A 16,706-nucleotide genomic window follows, 5' to 3' on the forward strand; every position below is an offset into this window, starting at 1 on the left:
CATCATGGTGAGTAAAATGATTTCTGAAAGATTTGAAAAATGTCACTGTGGTGATATGGCCTGGCCTTCATCAAAAATCACCAGCAAAAGCTGGAAGGTGGTTCAGCCATAAATCACAGCAGGACAACCTGTTCAGTTTGCTTGCTTGGTCTGCATCTCACAGACACAGACACACACACACACACCCCTTTGCACCCTATGCAGGTATCTTGGTTTGGCTTTGACTTTGCTACTATTGGGCCGACTAATAAAAATGCTTATAGCTGTTGTGTCTGATCTTCATAAAGCAAAAGCTGGAGTATAAACAACTGCTGGCTGAAATCTAGCGCGGGGGAATGAGGTTATCTTTAATGGCATATGAGTAGTCCTCAACTTACAACTGGCCTTGGAAAAAGTGACTTACAACCCCTATCTGAAGTTACAGACCATTGCACCACTCCGACAGTTAATAAGTGGCTTGCATTGATGACAGTTGCAACATCTTGCAATCATGGGATAGCAAGGTGTGATTTTTTCCAGCCAGCTTCTGATGAACAAAATCAATTGGGAAAGCCAGATTTGTTTAAGGACTGCACGACTCATTAACAGTCACAGTAAAAACAGTTGTAAAAATTGGGGCCAAGTCCAATGATGACCTGCTCAATGACCACAGTGACTGAAATTCCAGTCCTAATTATGGTAATAAGTTAAAGGCTAACTGTAATAAACACATTAATCTTTAAGAGAGCACAGCCTGTGAGTACCATTGCTTAAGTGACCTTGGTTAATTGAAAAAATGTTAAGCAAGTTGAAACACAAATGTGAAGGTTTAGGTAGCAGGTCGTACAAGCTATATAAATTAAATAAATCAATAAAAGTATACAATATGTCAGTGGTTCCCAACCTTTTCTATACCCCGCACCTGTAGAACATATCTGATATATTCTTGCACCCCTTACAAAAGTTCAAAATAGCGGCAATGAATTATGAAAATACATTATAATTTTGAAAACTCAAGTTTTTGTCAAACCCCCCCCCAGAATATTGTCTCGCACCCCCAGTTGGGAACCCCTGTAATATGTGGTTAGTAATTGTACAGGAGACAAGAGAAAATTTCAAGAAAAAAAAATGTAGCAAACCACTTCTCTGTTTTTGCCAAGAGAGTGACACAGGTACAACATGTCTGTGAAGTCACATAGAGTTGAGCTCAATTGGGCAAGAACTTTAAGAGAACCCAAATCTCTCTGTTCTCTTTGTTACATCAAGTTAACCTGACATCCGTCTGTTGCAATGAGGGATAGGATGCTAAGAAACCTCTTTCCAATCTTGGGTCACTAAACAGAACCTACTTTGTGGCAGTACAGAATAAGAGACAGGGCTTGGCAAACACAAGCATGCATAGCCCGAATCACAGAGTTTGCCAACTGGACAAACTGAATCACAAAATGCATTGTTAATTGACCGAGAAGGGAGTTTTCTTGTTAGGAGAAAAGGAAAAATCAGATTTAGATCTTGACTTTCCTCTCAAAACTCAAGGCAACTTATTCAAGTCTTCCTGACATCGCCTGAGATTAATTAACATGTTCCATGAATACAGACACTCAGTCTTGAATTGACGTGACATGAACACAATCACATCATATAACAGCTTGCGTTTTAGTTATGAAGGAGTGCCATCTTTGAGGCAAGCTTTTTGGTTAAAGCACACACTCATGCGCCCAACTTTGAAAAAGGTTATTCCACCTGTTGCTGAAAGGAATCTGTTTGATATTCAGGAATGGCCCTTTGATTTATGCGAATAATTCCTTTGCACACACCTAGCTTACCATGGTGTTGACAAGCAAATGGAAAAAGTTATTTCTTGGGAGGACAATGGATCTAGTGCTAACACTGTACATTTATTGGACATATGAGATGTGATTCCATCAAGGGGCTGCCCCAAAGAAGAGGGAGTCAAGCTATTCTCCAAAGCACCTGAAAGCAGGACAAGAAGCAACGGATGGAAACTAGTCAAGGAGAGAAGCAACCTAGAACTAAGGAGAAACTTCCTGACAGTTAGAACAACTAACCAGTGGAACAACCTGCCTCCAGAAGCGGTGAATGCTCCAACGCTGGAAGTTTTTAAGAAGAGACTGGCCAGCCATTTGCCTGAAATGGTATAGGGTTTCCTGCCTGAGCAGGGGACTGGACTAGATGACCTTCAAGATCCCTTCCAACTACTATTACTACGACGACGACGACAACTATCATCATCATCATCTATTGCTGTTATTATTATTACTATTTGACAGAGTCAATAAAAATATTTAACAGAAGAGAATATTTGTAGCTCAGGGTTGAACTGTGGAGCCCTTGATGGTCTCTGAGCTTGGCTGTTTTCTTACAGATGTTTCATTACCCAACTGGGTAAGCACTGATGACGTTACCTAGTTTGGTGATGAGATGTCTGCCAGAAAACAACCAAGCTCAGAGAGCAGGGAGGACCCTACAAAACACTTGACAATTATAGCCATTGCCCTGTAAATGAAGCTTTTCATCACTCTCTTCATCGCATGTTATGTTCCCACTTCTGTTTAAAGGCTCGGGTGTTAGATAAAGTCAGTAAGGGGAAAACAAACAAGGGCGTTGGTGACTTTCGAAGCGTTTTTAAACATGTACCGGTAAAATCCTTCCCAGGGGAAATTGTTGGGTGCGTTGAAAAAAACAGATAGTTGGAGCAATGCTACCTTTAAAACAAGGAAGGAGGAAGCCCCAAGAAATTAAAGGTAGTCCTTGACTTACAACAGTTCATTTAATGACCGTTACAACGACACTGGAAAAAAGTGACTTACCACCCTTTTTCACACTTTATGACCATTGCAGCATACCCATGGTTAGGTAATCAAAATTCGGAGGCTCGGCAACTAACCCATATTTATGACGGTTGCGGTGTTCCAGAGTCACGCAATCCCCTTTTGCGACTTTCTGACAAGCAAAGTCCACGGGGAAACCAGATTCACTTAAAAAACTGTGTTACCAACTTAACAGGCACACTGATTGACTTAGCGAATGTGGCAAGAAAGGTCGCAAAATTGGGCAAAACTCAGCTGTCTCACTTAGCAAGAGAAAATTTAGCCTCAATTGTGTCGTACGTTGAGGACTACCTGTACAGCTCTGTCCGCTTGTCTACAATGGACTAGGATCAGGGGTAGGCAACCTTGGATCTTTTATGACTCATGGACCTCAACTCCCAGAACTCCTGAGCCAGCATGGCTCAGCTTGGAGACCTCTCCCTTTCCCCTCAGCCTGGCTGGCGCAGGAATTCTGGGAGTCGAAGTCTACGAGTCATAAAGCGGCCTAGGCCTAGGCCAGGGGTAGACAACCTTGGCTCTTTTATGACTGGTGGACCTCAACTCCCAGAATTCCTGAGCCAGCATGGCTCAGCCTGGAAACCTTTCCCTTTCCCCTCAGCATGGCTGGCTCAGGAATTCTGGGAGTTGAGGTCCACGAGTCATAAAAGAGCCAAGGTTGCCTACCTCTGGCCTGGGTGGAACCGATGATTGAATAGCTTGTTTGGGAGCATGTGGGAGTAGGAATGTAGCAATATGACCAGATACAATAAGCTTATTAATCAGAGGAGTACCATGGACATAATATTCAGAGAACCTTTGAGACAATGCCTTATTTGCCCTCCTTAATAGAATGTTAAATATAGGCCAGATGATACCACTACTTTTAGATGGAATTCTAATTAGCAGAATGACTGCTGAAACACTACTGGTAAATTAAGCCATGGTTTGTAAGCTAGGGTTTGTTGAATTATGCCACAGCTGCCTGGGTTAATGCTTCAAGTTGTAAATCTTAACCACCAAACCATGATGGTTGGTATCTGATACCACTCAAGGCACAATGGAATGAACCATATTTTAGTTAGAATGATATGTGAGTCCAGCCACTCTCTTCAATAAAGCTGGTTTATTCCACATTTCAGCCCCCCCATGGCATTCTTTTAATCAGAAGCTTACAGCAATCAGAAGTTTACAGTGATACAGCAATGTATTTTCTTTCTGACCTGATTTATAACCTGGCTGAGCAGATAATAAATGTTATATTGACTGCTGCAAATTTGTTTTATAACATATATTGGTATATATACATACACACACACACACACACATACACACACACACAGAGTAAATTGCACCAATAAATCAGTGTCGGTTACATTTATTGTGTAATGCACACAGCCCTAAAAGTCAAATTTCCTGACTTTGCTGACTGGGAATTATGGAACATCAGCAGTCCAATTGCTTTTGAATTGTGTTGTTGGAGAAGGCTCTTGAGCAGGGGTCTCCAAACTTGGCCCTTTTATGACTTGTGGACTTCAACTCCCAGAATTCCTCAGCCAGGCACGCTGGCTGAGGAATTCTGAGAGTTGAAGTCCACAAGTCATAAAAGGGCCAAGTTTAAAGACCCCTGCTCTTGAGATTCCCTTGCACCAGAGGTCCCCAACCTTTGGGGCACCCGAGACCGGTTCTGTGGAGAGAGGTTTTTCCACAGACCGGAGGGTGTGTGGTTTTGTGTGCTGTCTTCATCTCATGGATGGGGCTTTGCTTGTTGGTGCGGACCAGTTGCTGGTATGCCACGCCCCTGTACTGGTCCACGGACCGGGGGTTGGGGACCCCTGCCTTGGACTGTAAGGAGATCCAATCAGTCAATCTTAAAGGAAATCAACACTGACTGTCCTTTGGAAGGGCAGAGACTGAAGCTGAAGCTCAAATACTTTGGCCACCAAAGGAGGAGAAAGGAAACGATCCTGATGTTGGGAAATGTTGAAGGCAAAAAGAGAAGGTGATAGCAGAAGATTGAGATGGTTAGGTAGTATCATCAACCCAGTGAACATGAATTTGGGCACACTCTAGAGACAGTGTAGGACAGGGGCAGTCCATGGGGTTGCGAGCAGTTGATCACAACTGAACACCAACAAGAGAAATTCAACACCTCAAGTTGTTAAAAGCTGACCTACACGTTGATTCCGAAATATTGTAAGGTTTCTTTTAAGCCAAGGAAAGGTAAAGGTAAAGGTTCCCCTGCACATGCGTGCTAGTCATTTCCGACTCTAGGGGCTGGTGCTCATCTCCGTCTTAAAGCCGAAGAGACAGTGCTTGTGCGAGGACGTCTCTGTGGTCATGTGGCCGGCATGACTAGACGCCAAAGGCGCACGGAACGCTGTTACCTTCCCACCGTAGGGGTCCCTGTTTTTCTACTTTCATTTTTACGTGCTTTCGAACTGCTAGGTTGGCAGAAGCTGGGACGAGTAACAGGCGCTCACTCTGTTACGCGGCACTCGGGATTCGACACACCAAACTGCCGACCATCTGATCGACAAGCTCAGCGTCCTAACCCACTGAGCCACCGCGTCCCTTTTAAGCCAAGGAAAATCTCCCTAAATTCAACAAGTGTTACTCCTTCCTTTGTTTGAGTCTCAACCTCAGGGAGTGCACTTCCTCAGAGCAGTCATGGCTGAACAGAAGTATCAGTTTAAACAGGCCTGTATATCAATAACGCTACCACCACCCAGCTTAAAAGTTCTTTTAAGTGAGATTGATTTCATTTTTTTTAAAAAATGTCTCTTTTGTTTTGTTTTGAATAGGAGGCTTATCAAAATACAGGGTAAGCTTTTGCTGAAGTCTTTTAAAAAAGAGCAGTGTTCATGCGAGACATCTCTTTGTCAAGAAAAGAATTTGGCTGCAATTTAGTACATACACTTAACAGTGGAAATTATATTTGCCGAAGGTTCTCAAATCTCAGCGTTTGCTTTCTTGCATTTTGCACACAAGGAAGCAAACTGCTTGCTTTTCAATGTTGTATTTATCCATTGTGTGTTCACTTGGCCTTTAGAAAAAATAAACGGCTTTCCCCTACTTGAGTTGTTTCTATTTTATTTTTTTTTAATTTTTAAAAGCAGAATGTTGGGTTTAAATAGTTGAGGATGGTAGCCAAGGTGTGTTGAGAAAGTCTGTGCCCTGGATTCTCAGATAAATACATTTGCTCAACCTCAGAGGAACAGTTTCTCTACTCTTAATTTTTTTTTTGTTTCTTTAGGTGTCAGTTAAATTGGTATACCTTCAGGACAACAGCCAGCAGTGAATATAAAATGGAAACTGTATCCGAAGATCAATCTCCTCATGAGCAACAGCTAACAAACTTTTAGGCAGTTCAGTTTTTTTTAAAGAAACTATAAGTATTAAGGAAATGATAAAGAATGGTCTAGAATAGGGGCCTTCAAACATGGCCCTTTTACAGGTATGACTTGTGGACTTCAACTCCCAGAATTCCTCAGCCAGGGACACTGGCTGAGGAATTCTGGGAGTTGAAGTCCACAAGTCATAAAAGGGCCAAGTTTGAAGACCCCTGGTTTAGAAAGAGATGTTCTGTTGTCAACAGCTACCACAGGTAGTCCTCAATTTATGACCATTTAGTGACTGTGGTGCAACTAGGGGTGGAGCCTTCTTGGATGCAGGATGTTTTCTGCCCTAGGTCCCTTCATTGTTGAAGACAGGCACAGACTGTTGGCGATGAGTCTGTGTTGTCTGCATCTCAAACTAAAGCACAAGCAGTTCCTGTAGTCTGCAATGTTTTCTGGAAATCGGTTCATTGCGACTCTCTTAAAGAAGGCAAATGACCGGCTGTCTGCAAGGAGTACAAATCCTCCCATTCCCCACCATCCAGTCAGAGCTGAAGAAGCTTCTAGGATGAGAAGCGAAACGTCTTCAAAGAAAAACAAGAAAGTCCAGTTGCCTCCTGAAAAAGCACCTTTGGGGCAACCATGACCTGGATGACTGAGAATCTCCATAGACATCCTTGTCAAGTGGAAATAAGACAAAAAAGGGGGAAAAAACACAGTTCCATCCACCAAACGATTGTCCATTCTTATGCTAAAGGCCATCTTGGCTTGGTGTTGCAAAGAAATTGTGAGGGAAGTCTGGTTCCTCTGATGCTGTTGAACTACAACTCCCAAGATCCTTCAGCATTCAAGACAGGTGGGACTGCCAGGAATGGTCATTAAAGGTTATGTTCTGAGGAGGATGTTCCACTGAGTTTTGTACCAATTGTCTGGGCCTGTTTGTGTCAAGGTAATGATTTAGAACAGGGGTGTCAAACTCAATTTCATTGAGGGCCGCATCAGCATTGTGGTTGCCCTCAGGGGGCTGGGTGGGTATGGCCAGGGTGGGCGTGGTCTACTGGGTGGGCGTGGCTAGAGTGTGTATGGCTTACTGGGTGGGCGTGGCCAGCTCTACATTGTTCGCATCAAGAGTGCCTATGAGGGCCTGGGCAGGAGTGGGACAGATCTGAGGGTCTCTGGCAGAAGGAGGGTCTCTGGGCCAGGGCCAAGGCAGTGGGGGCCGCTCCCTCACTGTTTCCAGGATGGCTTCGCGGGCCACATGAAACCACTTTGCGGGCCGGATCCGGCCCCCGGGCCTTGTGTTTGACATGTCTGATTTAGAAGGTAACCAGTTTGTATAAAGTGAGATGAATGATGCAATGTTAGCAATGACTCAGCAGGAGTCTGTATCCCTTTAAGAGCTTGAGTACAAAAGGGAAGGCCTTGCTGGAGTCTTTCTCTTCCATTTCTTACTGGAATCAAGGTTTGTTGGATTCTGTTCTTAGCATGTGTATTGTTCCTGTTGTATAATTGTTTTATATTTTAGATAAACCACCTTTTTACAAATGATTACAAATCACTGTTTTCTGTATTTGCTCCTGGGCTGTCTCACACAATAGAACTGTGCACACTCTGACAGTGTGTGAAGGATACCTATCAGGAAAGTACCTCCACACCATCTGGAGTACAGAGAGTCCTCAACTAACAATCATTCACTTAATGACCATTCAAAGTTACTACAGCACTGAAAAAAGTGAGTTATGACCATTTTTCACACTTACAACCATTTCCGCATTCCCCATGGTCAGATGATCAAAATGCAAAATGCTTAGCAACTGACTCATATTTATGACGGTTGCATGTCCTGGGGTCATGTGATCCCCTTTTGTGACCTTCTGACAAGCAACATCCATGGGAAAAGCAGATTCATGCTACTAATTTAAGTACTACACTTAAGCAATGTGGCAAGGAAGGGTTGTTAAATGGGGCAAAACTCACTTGAATGAACAAATCTTTATTGTCAAAGTACAACCATGTATACATTGAGATTGGCTGAGCCTCCCTTCGTGCCCCCCACCACAACTCACAGTGACAAGAAACCCACCATCTTGTTACACTACGTGAGCTAATTGTACAACACACTGGCCTCGCAAGTCAATCATACATAAAGTTATTTCCCGTTCAGGAACCTGACAGCCCATGGATAGAAGCTGTTCTTCAGCCTGTTGGTACGGCTGGCTCTACTCCTGTATCTCCTACCCGATGGTAGGAGAGTAAAGAGGTGCCGACCAGGGTGTGAGTTAACAAATGTCTTGCTTAGCAATGGAAATTTTGGACTCAGCTGAGTGTCATAAGGCAAGAACTACATGTAGTCAAGCATGCTCAAATGTTACGATGTTGTAGTGGACATCTTCACACCTTGCCTCTCCTGAAGACATTTTGAAAATGTACGCGCCTCGGATGCAAAAACACAACTAGCCACCTTAACCCTGAGGCCTACTGTAATACTGTTCCAGGCCCGTCAAATCATTTGGCTAGAAGCCACTTTCAGGGTATTACTAAGTAAAGAAGCATTACAAATAGCTTGGGAAGGGATTTCGTGGCTAAGCGTGACCTCAAAAAAGTTGCCCAGATCGCTTAAGTGTGAGCTCTCACCTTATATGCTTCTAAATGCTTTCTGATATTTTTGACTCAGGCTGTCCTCAGCCCCACGACAGGATCAAAGGGTACCTGTCCTCAGCTTTACCTTGGATTTGGAACCGTTCAGGGCTAGTCCATTGATCTGGAAAGATAAGCATAACGATCCAGGTGAGATTCCTGTTGAAACTGGTTGCCCAAAAGCTTATCACGATGTCCCTTTTGCCAGCGGCCTGACTAGTAAAAATTAAAAGGCACGTCTTCCATTCTGTCGATTCCTGATGGAAAGATTACAGTTTATATACTGTATGTTTGCCGATTGTGACGAAGGCGAAACAGGGGTTAAGCGATGGTAAGCTTAAATCCAGCATTTACAAAAGTACCCAAAGGTTTACAGTTGGCCAGATATATTCCCTGAACATCAGGTCAGCCTACCTGCAACGTGGGAAAGAATTTGAAACTTTTATGAAATTCAAGAGAAGAATTGCCTTTCAGTCGAAGGGGTTTGTTTGCAGTCCCTTCCCTCTATTCTTCTTTTGTGGCCTGGCTTTGGTGGAAGAGAAGCCCGTAATCTACCCAGCAGCAGCAGCAGCAACAGCTGTCATTGTGTGGTTGTGATATTTTGTTCTCTTCTGTAGATAAGGCGTTAAGCTATCCAAGCATTCCTCCTTTATTTTCTTTTTCTGATATGACTTTGGTCGGGTTTCTAAGAGGACCTGAATGCTGTCAGCTTTTAATCTGCCACTCCCACACAGCCCCAGTTCTTCAGCAGATTTAGAGGGGGGGAAAGAAGAAGAAGAAGAAGAAGAAGAAGAAGAAGAAGAAGAAGAAGAAGAAGAAGAAGAAGAAGAAGAAGAAGAAGAAGAAGAAGAAGAAGAGGAGGAGGAGGAGGAGGAGAAGGAGGAGAGGAAGAAGAGGAGAAGGAGGAGGAGAGGAGGAGAAGAAGAAGATGAAGAAGAGGAGGAGGAGGAGTAGGAGGAGAAAAAGAAGAGGAGGAAGAGGAGGAGGAGGAGGAGGAGGAGGAAAGAAGGAGGAGGAGGAGGAAAGAAGGAGGAGAAGGAGAAGAGGAGGAGGGGAAGAATAAGAAGAAGAGGAGGAGAAGGAGGATGAGAAGAAGAAGAGGAGGAAAGAAAGAAGGGAAGGAGAAGAGGAGGAGGAGGAGAAGAAGAAGAAGAGGAGGAGAAGGAGGAGGAGGAGAAGAAGAAGAGGAGGAAAGAAAGAAGGGAAGGAGAGGAGGAGGGGAAGGAGAAGAAGAAGAGGAGGAGAGGAGGAGGAGAAGAAGAAGGAGAAGAAGAGGAGGAGGAGGAGAGGAGGAGGAGGAGAAGAAGAAGAGGAGGAAAGAAAGAAGGGAAGGAGAAGAGGAGGAGGAGAAGAAGAAGAAGAGGAGGAGGAGTAGGAGGAGAAGAAGAAGAAGAGGAGGAAAGAAAGAAGGGAAGGAGAAGAGGAGGAGGAGAAGAAGAAGAAGAGGAGGAGGAGGAGTAGGAGAAGAAGAAGAAGAGGACGAAAGAAAGAAGGGAAGGAGAAGAGGAGGAGGGGAAGGAGAAGAAGAAGAGGAGGAGGAGAGGAGGAGGAGAAGAAGGAGAAGAAGAGGAGGAGGAGGAGAGGAGGAGGAGAAGAAGAAGAAGAAGAAGACGAGGAGGAGGAAAGAGGGAGGAGGAGAAAAAGAAGAAGAGGAGGAAAGAAGAAGAAGGAGGAGGAGGAGGAAAGAAGGATGAGGGGAAAAGGAGGAGAAGAAGAAGAGAAGGAGCAGGAGGAAAGAAGGAGGAGGAGGGGGGAAGAGGGGAAGAAGAACAGGAGGAGAAGGAGAAGGAGGAGAAAAGAAGAAGGAGGAGGAGGAGGAGGAGGGGAGGGGGAGAAGAAGAGGAGGAGGAGGAGGAGGAGGAAAGAAGAAGGAGGAGGCCATACAGCCTATACAGGTAGTCCTTGACTTACCACAGTTCGTTTAGTGACCTTACAAAGATACAACGGCACTGAAAAAAGAGACTTATGACCATTTTCCACACTTACAACGGTTGCACCGTCCCCCCTGGTCACATGATCAAAATCCAGCCACTTGGCAATTGTCTCATATTGATGACCGTTGCAGTGCCCCGGGGTCACCTGATCCCCCTTTGCGACCTTCTGACAAGCAAAGTCAATGGGGAAGCCAGTTTCACTTCACAACTGTGTTCCCCCACTGAACAACTGCAGCGCTTCACTTAACAACGGTGGCAAGAAAGGTCACAAAAGGGGACAAAACTAACCTAACAACTGTTTTGCTTAGCAACAGAAATCTTGGGCTCCGTTGTGGTCATAAGTCAAAGACCGCCTGTACTACTACGCCCTTTTGCCCAAATCTGTCCATTCAGTCCTCCCACGTCTTTCTATGCTAAAATTGTCACAAGGCCAACAACATAAATCACTGGGCTAAATGTACCACGAGTCTCATTCGGTTTAAGGCAGTTTCATTATACAATCATTAGTAAAAAGAGATTTGCATGCTGGCTCATGTCAATGCTTAAGGGTTTCTCTTCACACCTGACTAACTGGGACCTGAAGGGGCTTCTCCAATTTTTTTCTAGAAAACATGTCTTAATAGCGTAACAGAATTCTGCTTCAGTTTTAACCCTGCATTGCATCCCAACACAAGTCCCGCTGTATTTTTTTTATTATTTTTTTATTTTAATTCCATTTATATCCCGCCCTTCCCCGAAGACTCAGGGCGGCTTACAAGCTTAGCAGTAGCCTTCATTCTATGTATATGCCTGCTTATTAGGGCTTTCACACACACCCCAAGCGGCATTATTACAAAGTCAGCTTATTGCCCCCAACAATCTGGGTCCTCATTTTACCTACCTCGGAAGGATGGAAGGCTGAGTCAACCTTGAGCCTGGTGGGACTCGAACCTGCACTAATTGCAGGCAGCTGGTGTTACTTAAGGAGGCATTAGCCCACTGCTCCACCAAGGCTCGTATGAGTGATGGTGACCCATTGTGAATAGTCCTTGACAAGGTTGGACTAATATAATTGGGGTTTGGGAACTGCCCAGCTCCTACTGACCATCATTGGCTGCTAAGGCATGCTATTGGTACCGGCCATTATCTTCCAGACCATGTTAGCTTGATCTGCAAGAGGAATTAGGCTCCTACTTTGTAGAGCGGCAGAATGTCTGACCAATATTTTGCCAAACATTTTTGGGGGCCTCAAACTGGCTTCTGATTTGCACAAGAATGGTGCCAGACCTCTTTTGATAACCACAGTTAGTGGTCTTTTGAAAAAGAACCACATTTACCTTAAGTGTCATCTTCGTGCTCCTGGACTACATCTGACTTTAACAAAGATGAGTAGGGGACTGGAGGCTAAATCATATGAAGAACGGTTGCAGGAACTGGGTATGTCTAGTTTAATGAAGAGAAGGGTGAGGGGTGACATGATAGCAGTGTTCCAATATCTAAGGGGCCACCACAAAGGAACAAGGGTCAACATATTCTCCAAAGCACCTGAAAGCAGGACAAGAAAGAATGGATGGAAATTAAACAATGAGAGAAACAACCTAGAATTAAGGAGAAACTTCCTAATACTGAGGACAATTAACCGGGGGAACAACTTGCCTCCAGAAGTTGTGAGCACTCCAACACTGGAGGTTTTTAAGAGGATATTGGATAACCATTTGTCTGAAATGGTATAGGGTTTCCTGCTTGAGCAAGGGGCTGGTCTAGAAGACCTCCAATGTCCCTTCCAACTCTTTTTTTTTTGTTATTCTGGGAAATGTCCAATTTGCTGGCTAAGGAATTCTGGGAGTTGAAGTCCACCCATCTGAAAGTGGCCACAGTTGCAAAACATTCCTTTAGACCAGGGGTATCAAACTGCCGGATGCGTCATGCTGAATCCGTGGCCACCCCAGCGCCAGCAATGGGAAAAGAAAGTTGCGATACGTCACGACATGTCACGTGAGGTTGCATTTGACACCCCTGCTTTAGACTGTCAATTCCATTGCCTTTCACTCTCTGAACTATGGCAATTGATCAGCAATCAGGGGAAGCTCAGCTCTGTTATCATAACGATTATTCCAAAGATACTTTGGGAATTATCTCCAGCCATTCTGTCTAAGCCAGGGCTTTTCAACCAGTGGTACAGGTACCACCTGTGGTACATTGGCACCTGGCAGGTGCTACGCGACCATCCTAGAAAAGTGGTAGTGGGGGAGGGGAATGAGCTGAACCGGTGGCAGCACCGCACAAGCCTGAGCGAGAGACGGCTGGAGCTGCAGGGCTGTCAGGGCTCAGCGGAAGTGCCAGGATCAGCGCCAGGCTCCAGCTGAAGCTCGGCACGGATCCTGGCGCTTCTGCTGAGCCCAGAAGGGCCGATCAGCTGGAATATTGCAGCATCTCCAGGGTCTTGTGATTTACATTCAGATGCTTGGCAACTGATTAATATTTATGACGGTCACAATGTCCCAGGGTCATGTGAAGTGAGTAAAACCTGCTGCAACCACCCAGCAGACGAGGGGAATAAAAACCAAACACCCCCCCCACCCCACCTCCGCTGCCAATCCTCAACAGAAATGCTCACAACAATGAAAACTTCGGACAGGAGGAAGAGCGCCGCCGGGCGGGCAGGCAGGTGTCTTGCTCGGCTGTGGCTTGGGGGGCACTTTTTTCAGTGCCATTGTAACTTCGAACAGTCACTAAGCGAACTATTGTAAGTCGAGGACTACCTGTACTTCATCACTTTTTTTCCTTTTTGGAGGGGGAGGTGTCAGGTTTTTGACACCTTGCTAGGCAACTGTTGGTACTCGGATGTTGCCATATCCTAAAAGTGGTACAATGGGTGAAAAAGTTGAAAAGCCCTGGTCTAAGCATTACACTGGACCATAAGAAAGGCTGAGCGCCAAAGAATTGAGGCCTTTGAACTATGGTGCTGGAGAAGACTCCTGCGAGTCCCTTGGACTGCAAGGCGATCAAACTTGTCAGTCCTAGAGGAGATCAACCCTGACTGCTCTTTAGAAGGCCAGATCCTGAAGCTAAAACTCAAATACTTTGGCCACCTAATGAGAAAGAATGACTCACTGGAGAAGAGCCTAATCCTGGGAAAGATTGAGGGCAAGAGAAGAAGGGGACGACAGAGAATGAGGTGGTTGGATGGAGTCACTGAAGCAGTAGGCATGAGCTTAAAGGGACTCCAGAAGATGGTAGAGGACAAGAAGGCCTGGAGGAACATTGTCCATAGGGTCGGACATGACTTCGCAGCTAACAACAACAAAAGCATTACACTTCCTATCATCTCTGGAAAACTCCCCTTTGCTGGAGGTTGATACAGTAGAGTAATTACTCAGTAGAGAATGAAGACTGATTTATCTGAAATTCTTGAATGCTGCTTCTCGTGGGCAGCATCTTCAAATTCTTCCCAGCTGCTGAAAAACAGCCTTGGTTTCTGAGCAGTAATTAATTGCCATCTAAAACAGAAGGGAGAGGAGAATGCCATTCCTACCCGACAGTTCGGCAGGCCACTCACACAGCACCAAGTTATTTTCACAAGTGGTGTCTCCTTAATAAAATATCACTGGAAAGGAAGCTAGGGAGGTGACTTTCGCGAAAGGTTATGGCTGTCCTGCACAGCTAAGTCAGCTTGACCCATCAATGGGGCTTGGTTCACCTATGTCCTGTTCAGCGGTGGCTGTAAATGCAATTTAGTGAGTGCCAGCTTGATTTGGCAAGAGATAATCTTCACTAAAGTCCTGGCCTCTACCCAAAGACTTCCAAAGCAGAGTTTGGCACCCAGCCTTTCCTCGGCTTAAAAGGCACTGAGCTTTGTATAAATCCCACTCCCTTCCACCACTCAAGTTGGCGTATTTTCAACCAAAGGCCATCTGCGTCCCAGGCTGGCTGGTCGCTGATCAGCCAGCCTCTATGCCACACGCGGCCTGCTCCCCGGTTGATTTGGCAACCACGAGACAAAAGGACGGGGCCAACGCGAGCGTTAGAACAAGAGCTCTCAACTTTGTCGCCTGCGGCGTACTCTCTTTCGAGGGCACGTTGCCTTGGCTGCAACGCGCTGGGAAGAATTCCAGCCTTAAAACTGCAAGGGAGGAAAAACCCTCCAGTTCCATATCGGCAAAGAACAAACTTTTCCATCTTTCTCTAGGAGATCCCACTGGCCAACCAGGCCAACTTTGCAGAGGCAGCTCATCACTTCCCAAAGGAAACTCTGTGTCCTACCCTTGCCCCGGTTGCAGGGGAATCGCCAGCAGAAAGAGAGAAGCTTACTCTAAAGGAAGCAAAGAGACATTCCAACTAAAGAGTCCATTCTGGGAAGGAAACTTTTGAGGCCAAATTCTGAGGTCTATATTTGCCTTTTCCCGAGGGAAGGCAGTCAGTCTGGTGAGATTCTTGCAATATAGACGATCAACAATAAAGTACCTACTTGGGTCTATCCACAAATGGTTCGGCTTGGTTGCTTTCATGCAGACGTTTCATTACCCATCTAGATAACATCATCAGTGCAACAGCGACAAAAGCATCCTGTACTGAAGCAGGAAGAAAAGGGCTTGTGTGTTTCAACAGATAGCAGAAAGGGCCTGTGAGGTCTGAAGTACTTCTTCCAAATTGTTTTCAAGTGTGCGCAGCTTTAATGTACAGGTGAGTCCTCAACTTACAACAGTTCATTTAGTGACCACTCAAAGTTACAACAGCACCGACAAACGTGACTTACAACTGCTTTTCACCCTTGCAGCATCCTTGCGGTCACATGTTCAAAATTCAGAGGCTTGGTAACTGACTCATATTTATGACGGTCGCAGTGTCCCGGGGTCATGTGACCTTCTGACAAGCAAAGTCAATGGGTAAGCCAGATTCACTTAACAGCCACATTATTAGTGATTCAGTGATTCAGTCATTCCCTTAACAAGAGCGACAAGAACCATCGTCGAATGGGGCAAAACTCACTTAACAACTGTCTTGCGTAGGAAACAGAGATTTTCGGCTCAATTGCGGTCATACGTTGAGGACTACTATATATTAAATAGAGAGATAAAGCTGCTTATAGTGTTAGCAAATAACCAAGGATAAAGGTTTTATCTATCGGTTGTCCTTGACTTACTACCAGTCATTTAGTGACTGTTCAAAGTTACGACAAACCTACTTGGGGTACTTACAACCCAGAATTGAAGTTCTGCCAGTCACTTACCCCATCATGTGACCACGCTTCAGTGCTCAGCAACTGGGGTCACATGTCTGCAGCATGCAACAGTCATACGACCACGTTTTATTATAGGTTTTGGTGAAACCCTAGCACAGAGGCCCGCAACCTTTTGGGCACCACGGACTGGTTCCGCGGAGAGAGATTTTTCCGTGGACCGTAGGAGGTGTGGTTTTGTATGGTGCCTGCATCCCACGGATGGGGCTTTGCTTGTCTGTGCGGACCAGTTGCTGGTATGCTGAGGCCCAGTACAGGTCCACGGACTGGGGGTTGGGGACCCCTGCCCTAGCGCACACTTTCGGTGTTGGCAAAAATGGGCCATAGCGAACCACGAGTTCATTTAACACCTGTGGCATTCACTTAATGACCTCTGGGGAAAAAAGGTCAAGAAATTAGGTCAAGTCACATGACCGATCTGCTTTACAACCATCACGACTTACAATCATAATGGGCAAGTTCCATTACAGTCGCAATTCGAGGGCTACCTATAAACTCCCAGGTTAAATGCTGTACTCTCTCTCCTTCTCTTCTGTTAAAAGTTTTCTCTGTTCCCTTCTCACATTCTTAGATCCTCTAAACCATTTTTTTGGCCTCTAATACTGTTAGGGCAGTGTGGCAGCTTAGCAGTTAAGATGCTGGGCTTGTCAGCTGGAAAACTGACAGTCCAAGTTTGAGACCTGAGCGCCACATGACGGGGTGAGCTCTCACCCTCACCTCAGCTCCCGAGAACCTAGCAATTCGAAAGCATGCAAAGGCGAGTAGATTAATA

The 16,706-nt window shown here is 45.3% G+C and overlaps 1 protein-coding gene across 8 annotated transcripts in view; it reads right to left on the minus strand.

The window, feature by feature from the left end:
• The window catches only part of ST3GAL1 (ST3 beta-galactoside alpha-2,3-sialyltransferase 1), a 134,503-nt gene that overhangs the window by 47,381 nt on the left and 70,416 nt on the right, over positions 1-16,706 (minus strand). For 7 of the 8 annotated variants that reach the window (XR_014492173.1, XR_014492174.1, XR_014492175.1 and 4 more), the window contains exon 3: positions 8,780-8,906. The exons of the other annotated variant lie outside the window; for it this stretch is intronic. The gene's annotated coding sequence lies outside the window, so the exon portion shown is untranslated. The remainder of the gene's footprint in view (positions 1-8,779; positions 8,907-16,706) is intronic. 8 annotated transcript variants of the gene reach the window in all.

Source organism: Vipera ursinii (assembly GCF_947247035.1).
Source record: "Vipera ursinii genome assembly, chromosome: 3".
NCBI classification, from domain to species: domain Eukaryota; kingdom Metazoa; phylum Chordata; class Lepidosauria; order Squamata; family Viperidae; genus Vipera; species Vipera ursinii.